This window comes from Hyla sarda, chromosome 6 (assembly GCF_029499605.1).
Source record: "Hyla sarda isolate aHylSar1 chromosome 6, aHylSar1.hap1, whole genome shotgun sequence".
NCBI classification, from domain to species: domain Eukaryota; kingdom Metazoa; phylum Chordata; class Amphibia; order Anura; family Hylidae; genus Hyla; species Hyla sarda.
The window spans coordinates 51030623-51043355 of record NC_079194.1 but is presented as its reverse complement, the minus strand read 5'-3'; the positions used below and the strand labels follow the sequence as shown (position 1 = coordinate 51043355).

General features: G+C 46.0%; 1 protein-coding gene across 1 annotated transcript in view; it reads right to left on the bottom strand.

Annotated features, from left to right (window-relative positions):
• PDE4DIP (phosphodiesterase 4D interacting protein) overlaps positions 1–12733 on the bottom strand; it is a 190313-nt gene that overhangs the window by 44955 nt on the left and 132625 nt on the right. The gene's annotated exons all lie outside the window — the stretch shown is intronic.

Sequence of the window (12733 nt, the reverse complement as noted above, 5' to 3'; positions counted from 1 at the left end):
AAGACGCCGATTCCACTGATGTCCCCGTATTCCGATGAATGACAGCCATAACCTAGCGGTGAGTGCATACTACTTTTCTTTTTCAAATATACTGTGGCATGCCCATTGGCTTTAAAGGGGTACTCCACTGACCCAGAGTTCGAAACATTTTGTTCTGAATGCTGGGTGCGGGGGTCATGATGTCACGGACACGCTTCTCATGGCACCATACCACGCCCCCTCAATGCAAGTCTATGTGAGGGGGCGTGACGCCTCACAAATACGCCGCTATGTGCATACACACTGAAGCGATGTGCGAATTCCCGAGCATGCGCGGTGTACTTGCACACATCGCGGTCGCTCCCCCTGCTCAATGAGCTACGCCGAGAGCTGCCGCAATGTGCGAGTATACTGCGCATGCACGCGGCGACTCGCACATCGCAGTGTCTCTGCTCGTAGCGGTGTATTGCTGCTCCGAGCAGGCACATGTAAAGGCAGCATATAGGAGGTCCTTCAGTGGCGTGTCCGCAGCGAAATACGCTTATCTGAATGTGCCCTATAAGAGCAAGTTCTCCTTTGTAAGAAGGACCTCTCCTATATGTACCTGTTTAAAACTAACTTAATAAATAAATAAGTAATAATAATAATAATTAATGGAACCCTACAGCTCTTCTTAGAGCCTTAATTTATTAGAAAGGGTTTGTTTTATTTAGACGCAGAAAGATAGGAGCGGGTCAAGCATTATAGCAAGTGTTCATGCCACATGGCAGATGTTAGTTGGTTGTTTTTCTATTGGAAAAGACAATCCTTTCAACGAAATCTACGTGTTAAGTGAATGTTACATAAACTGAAGAGCTCTAGAAACCTTTAGGCTAGGTGCACACTACGGAATTGCCGCCTGCAATTCCGCTTTGAAATTGCAGGCAGAAATTGCGCTTACTAAAATGTGCTGTATAGTGAATAGGTTTCCGTTCCCAAATTCACACTTCGGAATTTGTGAAGCGGAATTTGTGAATGGAAAATCCACTTGGAAATTTCCACCTGAAGAACGGCGTTGCTCATTCTTCCGGCGGAAATACTTGCGGAATTCCGCCTCAAATAAAAAGCCCAATAGATTTCAATAGGATTCCGCACTCCCATTCACACTTCTGAATTTCCGCTTGCGGAAATTCAGAAGTGTGATTGGGAGTGCGGAATCCCATAGAAGTCTAGGGACTTTATTTTTTCTGCTTGCAAAAATTTGGTAGAGTAATTTCCGCCTCCAAAGCCTATTTCCAGTCAATCTGCCTCCATTCCACGTTGGGTAAAAATCCACCTTCAAATGAGATTCGCATTGAAGTCAATGGGTGAATGGGTGCATGGAAAACCCATTGACTCGCAGGTACATTTTAGTAAGCAGAATTTTTTCAGGTGGAAATTCCATAGTCTGAACCTAGCCTAAGTGTATGCGCACATTAAAAAAAAATGTGGATGTGTACTAAAGGGTTAAATCTTTGGAGAAAGAGGTCAACCTTTTTTTTGCCCTGTGACCAACAAGCTTAGAACAGGGCCTCCCGAAGTCTCAGAATGGGGCCCCACTGCAGGAAGCAATTGGTTGGCACACACTCCATGCATTGTCTATGGAAGTTCAGGAAATACCCAAACGCTGTACTTAGGTATCCCTGGCACTCCCGTAGACAATGCATGGAGTGCATGCAGACCTATCGTTCCATTCAGTGGTGAGAGTTAGGGCCCCATTCTTGAAATTGCTTGGTCCAAGTAGTCAGACTCCCTGCGATCAGACATTTCTTTTTTTTAAGGGGTACTCCAGTGGAAAACTTTATTTATTTATTTTTTTACATCAACTGGAGCCAGAAAGTTAAACAGATTTGTAAATCACTTCTATTAAAAAAATCTTAATCCTTCCAGTACTTAATAGCTGCTGAATACTACAGAGGAAATTATTTTCTTTTTGGAACACAGAGCTCTCTGCTGACATCTCTGTCCATTTTATGAACTTACCAGAGCAGCATACGTTTGCTATGGGGATTTTCTCCTACTCTGGACAGTTCTTAAAATGGACAGAGATGTCAGCAGAGAGCACTGTGGTCATGATGTCAGCAGAGAGCTCTGTGTTCCAAAAAGAAAATAATTTCCTCTGTAGTATTCAGCAGCTAATAATTACTGGAAGGATTACATTTTTTTTTTATAGAAGTGATTTACAAATCTGTTTAACTTTCTGGTACCAGTTGATAAAAAAAAGAAAAGTTTTCCATCGGGGTACCCCTTTAAGACCGTGAATAACCCTTTTAAGCATGCTTGTACTTTCAGGATAAGCTGCCATGTGTGTACATGAGGAGTACTGCTATATGGGGATCGGGATTGTGCAATTTCTTCCCTATTTTTTTTAGGATATAGCACAATATGACTATACTTTACTAGCACTACTCAGTGGACACAAGTTTGCTACAATCTTTCTCCACAGGGACATTGGGAAATACTACATAGTAGTTACATTTTATATTTTGCATTTTCCCTAAAGGGGTATTCCATGAAAAAAAAATTTTTTTTTCATATCAACTGGCTCCAGAAAGTTAAACAGATTTGTAAATTACTTCTATTAAAAAAAAAAAAATCTTAATCCTACCAGTACTTATCAGCTGCTGAAGTTGAGTTGTTCATTTCTGTCTCACCACAGTGTTCTCTGCTGACACCACTGTCTGTCTCGGGAACTGTCCAGAGCAGGAGAGGTTTGCTATGGGGATTTACTGCTACTCTGAACAGTTCCTGACACAGACAGAGGTGTCAGCAGAGAGCACTGTGGTCAGACAGAAAAGAACAACTCAACTTCAGCAGCTGGTAGGATTAAGATATTTTAATAGAAGTATTTTACAAATCTGTTCACTTTTTGGAGCCAGTTGACATGAATATTTTTTTTCATGGAATACCCCTTTAACATTAGCTATGCAGTAACTACTACCTTTATACCACAAAGCATTACTAGTGTTTATGAACTTCTAGCCAGAACATTGTAGCAACTACACTTTTATCCTAGTATTCCAAAAATCAATGATGCCACCTCTATTTTAATGTGATTATTCATTTTATTGTGAACTTTTATTTATGATTTGTTACTTGCTATTCTAGTGACATTATATATCTGCATTTTATAGGAATTTTTGGAGGTGTGACCACAAGTGCCCTGTGAGTCACCTCATCTGTCACATTGAAGGAGAACTCCGGAATATAAAAATTGTCGCCCATACTGCCAGCAGTAAAAAAATAAAGCTGTACATACCTTCCTCCGCTCCCCCGGGGCCTCCGGTAACCGGCTCCAGTCTCCACCGTGATCCACTTCCTGGTTGCCGGTGGTCGGAGAATCATACTGCACTCAGCCAATCACCAGCCGCAGGGAAGTCAGACTCGGCCGGCGATAGGCTGAGCGTCAGTGTGAGAACGCTTCAGGGCACAAAATTCTTCACTACACCGGCACCTGCGGCCGGGGCCGAAAACGTCACACTGCCGCTCAGCCTATCACCGGCCGAGTCAGGACTTTGCTGTGGCCGGTGATTGGCTGAGCGCAGTATGACTCCCGACCACCGGCAACCAGGAAGTGGATCGTGGCGGAGACCGGAGCCGGTTACTGGAGGCCCCGGGGGATCGGAGGAAGGTATGTATATCTTTATTTTTTTACTGTCCGGAGTTCTCCTTTAATAAATATTTCTGTTCTTTTTAAATATCCAGTGGTTTATTCTATAATTCTTTCCTTTTTTACTCTGCACCCCACTCTGCGCTCCATCTGTCCATTATAGACCCCTATATCCCATTTAGATAGGACCTGAGGACTGTACTACTTTTTTTTTCTATGATTATTAAACTTTTTCTGGCATTTTGGGTATTAAGGCTCTAACAGTGAACCTCAGTCACTTCTAATTGTAGTCTAATTCTTTTCTTGAGCTGCACACCCTCGATGTGAGATATTACTATATCTGTCCATTATATAACTTGTATATAACATTTTCATCAGTTTTATGCTCTGCAGGCTCCATCTTTAATTTTGAGTTTTCCCTGTGCTGACACTGGCACTGAGTCAGGCGCTGGGGTGATGTAAAGGACTAACCACATCGTGTTGCTTTTCTGCTCCTGCCTCTCTCCAGACTCTCTGCCTCCTCCCTCTCTTTATAGATTTTTCTGTTTTCAAACCCCTTAAAGGATAGGCGGGCCAGAAGAAGCGCCTCTGTGCGTGAAACTAGTTGCCACCCCCTTCAAGCCTCCTGTCTGTTCCATCACGAGTTCCCTGTGTACCTGTGTGTTTGTCATACTGCAGACCGAATAAAGCCTGAATATTGCTGCAGATTTTCTGGTGAGGGCGTTATCCATTTTTGTATCTCTGCAATAAGTAATGTATACCTATATTCCTTTTTCTGGTTCCTGGTCCCTTACAATTTTGCAATATATAACACAATCCAACAACAGGACCATAGCACAAACTATGGCAATATGAAGGCACAAGAAACCATCGCCAAAGACTTACAGCAATATCCCTGGTGTTCTGGTTAAAATGCAAGGTCAACAGATCCCCTCCCACCCGCCTTTCAAATCCATCTACTCCCCTTTCCCATGCTTGCAGTGGTGATCCCTATATGAGTTAAACTATCCAAATAGGTAAGTCAGGTTGCACTAGAGAATCTCTCCATTATACGTGAACAGTACCCATAATTTTGCCAATGTGCTCACCAGTTCTGCCTTCAAGTACCATTTGATGGATACAGTGGGGATCAAATTAATGTGCATAAAGAAGCCAAGGCAAGATGGAAAAATCTCTAAAAGGCATCAAATTACAGACCAGGTGCTGTCAATCTCAAAGGTTTTAAATGCCCAGACTCATCTGACCTTGCCCCAACAATCAGCACCATGGGTTCTTCTAAGCAGTTGTCTAGAAATCTGAAACTGAAAATAGTTGACGCTCACAAAGCTGGAGAAGGCTATAAGAAGATAGCAAAACGTTTTCAGATGTCAATATCCTCTGTTCGGAATGTAATTAAGAAATGGCAGTCATCAGGAACAGTGGAAGTTAAAGCAAGATCTGGAAGACCAAGAAAAACATCAGACAGAACAGCTCGCAGGATTGTGAGAAAAACAATTCAAAACCCATGTTTGACTGCACAATCCCTCCAGAAAGATCTGGCAGACACTGGAGTTGTGGTACACTATTCCACTATAAAGGGATACTTGTACAAATATTGTCTTCATGGAAGAGTCATCAGAAGAAAACCTCTTCTACGTCCTCATCACAAAAATCAGCATTTGAACTTTGCAAATGAACATATAGACAAGCCTGATGCATTTTGGAAACAAGTTCTGTGGACCGATGAGGTTAAAATTGAACTTTTTGGCCGGAATGAGCAAAGGTACGTTTGGAGAAGAAGGGGAACAGAATTTAATGAAAAGAACCTCTGTCCAACTGTTAAGCATGGGGTGGATCAATCATGCTTTGGGGTTGTATTGCAGCCATTCAATAAGATTTCAGCAAATTTTGGATGCTAACTTGATGCCATCTGTGAAAAAGCTGAAGTTAAAGAGAGGATGGCTTCTACAAATGGAAAATGATCCTAAACACACCACAAAATCCATGGGGGATTACATCAAGAGGCGTAAACTGAAGATTTTGCCATGGCCTTCACAATCTCCTGACCTCAACATAATTGAAAATCTATGGATAGACCTTAAAAGAGCAGTGCATGACAAACAGCACAGAAATCTCAAAGAACTGGAAGACTTTTGTAAGGAAGAATGGGCAAAGATGCCTCAATCAAGAATTGAAAGACTCTTGGCTGGCTACAAAAAGCGTTTACAAGCTGTGATACTTGCCAAAGGGGGCAGTACAAGATATTAACTCTGCAGGGTGCCCAAACTTTTGCAGACGCCATTTTTTTTTGTTTTCTGTTATTTTGAAAGTGTAAATGATGGAAATAAAATCTAACTTTTGTTGACATATTATAAGAATGTATAATCTGTAATTTGATGCCTTTTGGAGATTTGTACATCTTTCCTTGGCTTCTTTATGCACATTAATACAAATTTTTACCTGTGGTGCCCAAATTTTGATCCCCACTGTAGAAATAGAGAAACAATTTTGACTATATACAATGGTTCTAGAACGGTCCACTGTAAAGAAAGCCTTTGTCTTCTTGTCCTTTGCATGTTTAGCTTCTCCCTCATCTATATGCAGATACAATCTCATTTGCTGGATCACATCATCTGCAGTCAGTATGGCTGATGATACCATTGTGCCAATAAACCCCACTTAGTAACCAACAGGAAAGTAGTACCAGACAGTGAAACCTGTAATACCATTAATAGTGTCCACAGGAAGGCCCAAACCAGTCTTGCTATTCAATACAGAGATCAATGATTGGCAAATGGCGGTAACACTGGAGCAACAGAATAAACCATGTAACAGGTCCGTCCGATGTTCACCACAATTCGGGCATTTTTTGAATATTACTATTGACGTGCGTATGGACTTGAATATAAGCCCTAAAATAAGTTGTGTAAGGATGGAGAAGCTCAGCTAGTTAAAGGGGTTCTCCACTGCTCAGCGTTAGGAACAAACAGCCGTCACACCCCTCCCATACACTTGCATTTAGGGGGCTGGGTGTGATGTCATGAGGGGTGGGGCTAGGATGTCACGAGCTCCTGGCGCCGGCTCCAGCATTCGGAACAGTGTGTTCCAAACCCTGAGCAGCGGAGTACCCCTTTAAAGGCGGCATGACAGTAATCCATGGAATTAGTCAATTACAATACTATGAAACATTATAAAACTTGTGATTATACAATTTAGAATAAAGAAGTTTAAGGGGAGATCTAATGTACAAACATAGGATTGGACAGTCTGATCTATGTAATCTTTATATACCTAGGCCTGCCTGTTACCATGACTGGCACATCCATCATGACAGACGGGATTCTTTACTGTAAGAGCAGTGTAAGCCTAAGGCTGCACCCTATGAGGTGGGCAGCTGGCGACAGAGATTATCTTTTTTTTTTTTTTTTGGGCTGGTGCTACCAACTTTGGACAGCCCGGAGGGAGGTACTAGTGACCCCGTGATAACCTTCTGATGCGTCCAGGACAGTGCTTATCTAGGAAAGTAGCACTGATGCTGATGGAGACTTGGATATGCTGAGCTTGTGGTGATGCTCAGATTGTAAATTAGCAAATGTCGTGCCCATTCACAAGAAAGGTAGTAAGGAGGAATCAAGCAACTATAGGCCGGTAAGTCTGACATCAATAGCAGGTAAATTAATGGAAACCCTACTAAAGGATAGGATTGTGGAACATCTAGAATCCCATGGATTGCAAGATCAAAAACAACATGGGTTTACATCAGGGAGATCATGTCAAACAAATATTACCGATTTTTTGGATTGGGTGACTAAATAATAGATGGCGGAGGGGCAGTAGACATCTATATCTAGATTTTAGTAAGGCTTTTGACAATGTCCCACATAGAAGACTTATCAATAAACTGCAGTCATTGAGTTTGGACTCCCATATTGTTGAGTGGATTAGGCAGTGGCTGAGTGACAGACAACAGAGGGTTGTAGTCGATGGAGAATATTCAGAGCAAGGTCTTGTCACCAGTGGGGACCTCAGGGATCTGTACTGGGACCAATTTTGTTTAATATCTTTATTAGTGATATCCCAAAAGGTCTCGATGATAAGGTGTTGGTCTTTTTGCTGATGACACAAAGATATGTAACAGGTTGATGTTCCTGGAGGGATCCGCCAAATGGAAAAGGATTTAGGCAAACTAGAAGAATGGTCAGAACTCTGGCAACTGAAATTTAATGTGGATAAGTGCAAGATAATGCACCTGGGGCGTAAAAACCCTCAGGCAGAATATAGATTATTTGACACAGCCCTGACCTCAGTATCTGAGGAAAGGGATTTAGGAGTAATTATTTCAGAAGACTTAAAGGTAGGAAGACAATGTAATTGTCACGATTCCGGCTGGCAGGTAGTGGATCCTCTGTGTCAGCGAGGGATTGACGGGGACCGTGCTAGTGGACCGGTTCTAAGAGGCTACTGGTTTTCACCAGAGCCCGCCGCAAAGCGGGATGGTCTTGCTGCGGCAGTAGCAACCAGGTCGTATCCACTAGCAACGGCTCTACCTCGCTGACTGCTGAGAAGGCGTGGGACAGAAGGACTAGGCAGAGGCAAGGTCAGACGTAGCAGAAGGTCGGGGGCAGGCGGCAAGGTTCGTAGTCAGGATGGGTAGCAGAAGTTCAGGACACAGGCTTTGGACACACTAAACGCTTTCACTGGCACAAGGCAACAAGATCCGGCAAGGGAGTGCAAGGGAGGAGACTAGATATAGCCAGGGAACAGGTGGGAACCAATTAAGCTAATTGGGCCAGGCACCAATCATTGGTGCACTGGCCCTTTAAGTCTCAGAGAGCTGGCGCGCGCGCGCCCTAGAGAGCGGAGCCGCGCGCGCCAGCACATGACAGCAGGGGACCGGGACGGGTAAGTGACCTGGGATGCGATTCGCGAGCGGGCGCGTCCCGCTGTGCGAATCGCATCCCCAACGGCCAAGACAGTGCAGCGCTCCCGGTCAGCGGGACCGACCGGAGCGCTGCAGGGAGAAAGACGCCGTGAGCGCTCCGGGGAGGAGCGGGGACCCGGAGCGCTAGGCGTAACAGTACCCCCCCCTTAGGTCTCCCCTTCTCTTTGTCCAGTAACTGCCTCCCCTGGGATGAGGACACCGGGAAAGAATGGAGGATTTCCTCAACGGCAGGCAGTACAGCAGGAGTGGGAATGGGGAGGGAGGGCAGAGGGCGAGACCTGGCACGGGGCAGTGTGACACCAGGACGGGGGCCATGGGGTGGCACAGAGGCTTGCCTGACGGGACTGGGAGGGGGGGAGAGGCACTTCCTGTGGCAGGCAGAGTCCCAGTTCCTGATCTCCCCGGTGGTCCAATCAATGGTGGGGGAATGAAGCCGGAGCCAAGGCAGACCGAGGAGAACCTCAGAGGTACAGTTGGGGAGAATGAAAAATTCAATCCTCTCAAGGTGGGGTCCAATAGACATGAGGAGGGGCTCAGTGCGGTAACGCACGGTGCAGTCCAATCTGGCTCCGTTGACCGCGGAAATGTAGAGCGGCTTGACGAGACGGGTCACCGGGATGCTGAATTTATTAACAAATGACTCCAAAATAAAATTTCCTGAGGCACCGGAGTCCAAGCAGGCCACGGCTGAGAGGGAGGAGCTGGCTGAAGAAGAAATCCGCACGGGTACCGTGAGACGTGGAGGAGCAGACTTGGAACCAAGAGACGCCACACCCACGTGAGCTGGGTGCGTGCGTGCGTTTCCCAGGCGTGGAGGACGGATAGGGCAATCCACCAAGAAATGCTCGGTACTGGCACAGTAAAGACAGAGATTTTCTTCCCTGCGGCGATTCCTCTCTTCCTGGGTCAGGCGAGACTTATCCACTTGCATGGCCTCCTCGGCGGGAGGCCCAGGCGTAGATTGCAACGGATACTGTGGGAGAGGTGCCCAGAGATCTAAGTCTTTTTCCTGGCGGAGCTCTTGGTGTCGCTCAGAAAAACGCATGTCAATGCGGGTAGCTAGATGGATGAGTTCTTGCAGATTGGCAGGAATCTCTCGTGCGGCCAGCACATCCTTGATGCGACTGGATAGGCCTTTTTTAAAGGTCGCGCAGAGAGCCTCGTTATTCCAGGATAGTTCCGAAGCAAGAGTACGGAATTGTACGGCATACTCGCCAACGGAAGAATTACCCTGGACCAGGTTCAACAGGGCAGTCTCGGCAGAAGAAGCTCGGGCTGGCTCCTCGAAGACACTCCGGAGTTCAGTGAAGAAGGCCTGGACTGTGGCTGTGGCAGGATCATTGCGGTCCCAGAGCGGTGTGGCCCAAGACAAGGCCTTTCCTGAGAGAAGGCTTACTACGAACGCCACCTTAGACCGTTCTGAAGGAAACAAGTCCGACATCATCTCCATATGCAGGGAACACTGAGACAAAAATCCACGGCAGAGTCTGAAGTCCCCATCAAATTTGTCCGGCAGGGACAAGCGGAGGCTAGGAGCGGCCACTCGCTGCGGAGGAGGTGCAGGAGCTGGCGGAGGAGATGGTTGCTGCTGTAGCAGAGGCAGAAGTTGCTGTAACGTGGCGGTCAACTGCGACAGCTGCTGTCCTTGTTGGGCAATCTGCTGCGATTGCTGAGCGACCACCGTGGTAAGGTCAGCGAGACTTGGCAGCGGCACCTCAGCGGGATCCATGGCCGGATCTACTGTCACGATTCCGGCTGGCAGGTAGTGGATCCTCTGTGTCAGCGAGGGATTGACGGGGACCGTGCTAGTGGACCGGTTCTAAGAGGCTACTGGTTTTCACCAGAGCCCGCCGCAAAGCGGGATGGTCTTGCTGCGGCAGTAGCAACCAGGTCGTATCCACTAGCAACGGCTCAACCTCGCTGACTGCTGAGAAGGCGTGGGACAGAAGGACTAGGCAGAGGCAAGGTCAGACGTAGCAGAAGGTCGGGGGCAGGCGGCAAGGTTCGTAGTCAGGATGGGTAGCAGAAGTTCAGGACACAGGCTTTGGACACACTAAACGCTTTCACTGGCACAAGGCAACAAGATCCGGCAAGGGAGTGCAAGGGAGGAGACTAGATATAGCCAGGGAACAGGTGGGAACCAATTAAGCTAATTGGGCCAGGCACCAATCATTGGTGCACTGGCCCTTTAAGTCTCAGAGAGCTGGCGCGCGCGCGCCCTAGAGAGCGGAGCCGCGCGCGTCAGCACATGACAGCAGGGGACCGGGACGGGTAAGTGACCTGGGATGCGATTCGCGAGCGGGCGCGTCCCGCTGTGCGAATCGCATCCCCAACGGCCAAGACAGTGCAGCGCTCCCGGTCAGCGGGACCGACCGGAGCGCTGCAGGGAGAAAGACGCCGTGAGCGCTCCGGGGAGGAGCGGGGACCCGGAGCGCTAGGCGTAACAGTAATAGAGCTGCAGGAAACGCTAGCAGAATGCTTGGATGTATAGGGAGAGGTATAAGCAGTAGAAAGTGAGAAGTGCTCATGCTGCTGTACAGAACACTGGTGATACCTCACTTGGAGTATTGTGCGCAGTACTGGAGGCTGTATCTCCAGAAGGATATAGATACTCTAGAGAGAGTTCAGAGAAGATCTTAAACTAGTACATGGATTGAGGGATAAAACTTACCAGGAAAGGTTAAAGGACCTTAACATGTATAGAAGAAAGACGAGGCAGAGGGGATATGATAATCGGGAGGTGGTCACTGGCGATCAAGAGAAGGCGGAGCTACTGAATGGGTTCCTTAGTTCTGTATATACGAAGGAAGAGGGAGCAGCTGACGCAGGCCGGGCTGGTGCTGGTAACACATCATGTAATGTACTGAACTGGCTTAACCCCTTAACGACGAAGGACGTAAATGTACGTCCTGGTGACGTGGTACTTAACGCACCAGGACGTACATTTACATCATAAGCATAACCGCGGGCATCGGAGCGATGCCCGGATCATGCGTGGCAGGTCCCGGCTGTTGATCGCAGCCAGGGTCCCGCCGGTAATGGCGGACACCCGCGATCCCGCGGATGTCCGCCATTAACCCCTCAGATGCCGTGATCAATACAGATCACAGCATCTGCAGCATCGCGGTCACTCAAATGTATGATCATCCAGCACGGCAGACGGAGGTCCCCTCACCTGCCTCCGCTGACTTCCGGGAGTCTTCTGCTCTGATCTGCCTTCCCGCAGACCAGAGCAGAAGATGCCCGATAACCCTGATAAGTGCTATGTCCTATACATAGCACTGAACAGCATTAGCAATCGAATGATTGCTATAAATAGTCCCCTATGGGGACTATTAAAGTGTAAAAATAAAAGTAAAAAAATTAAGTTAAAAAAATGTGAAAAACCCCCTCCCCCAATAAAAACGTAAATTGTCCCATTTTCCCTATTTCACCCCCAAAAAGTGTCAAAAAAATATTTTTTATACATATTTGTTATCGCGGCGTGCGTAAATATCTGAACTATTAAAATAAAATGTTAATGATACCGTACGGTGAACGGCGTGAACGTAAAAAAAAAAGTCCAAAATGGCTGCTTTTTTTATAGCATTTTATTCCCCAAAAAATTACAAAAAAATGTATTAAAAGTTTTATATAAGCAAATATGGTAGCAATAAAAAGTATAGATCAAGGCGCAAAAAATGAGCCCTCATACCGCCGGTTATACAGCAAAATGAAAAAGTTATGGGTCTTCAAAATAGGGGGGTTTTAAACGTACTAATTTGGTTAAAAAGTTTGTGATTTTTTTTAAGTGCAACAGTAATAGAAAAGTATATTATCAGGGGTATCATTTTAATCGTATTGACCCAAAGAATAAAGAACACATATCGTTTTTACCGTAAATTGTACAGCGTGAAAATGAAACCTTCCAAAATTAGCAAAATTGGGGTTTCCTTTTTAATTTCCCCACACAAATAGTATTTTTTTGGTTGCGCCATACATTTTATGGTAAAGTGAGTGATGGAATTACAACGGGCAACTGGTCGCGCAAAAAACAAGCCCTCATACTAGTCTGTGGATGAAAATATAAAAGAGTTATGATTTTTTGAAGGCGAGGAGGAAAAATTGAAAACGTAAAAATAAAATTGTCTGCGTCCTTAAGGCCCAAATGGGCTGCGTCCTTAAGGGGTTAATGTAGATATGGTACAAGGTAAATTAAGTAAAGT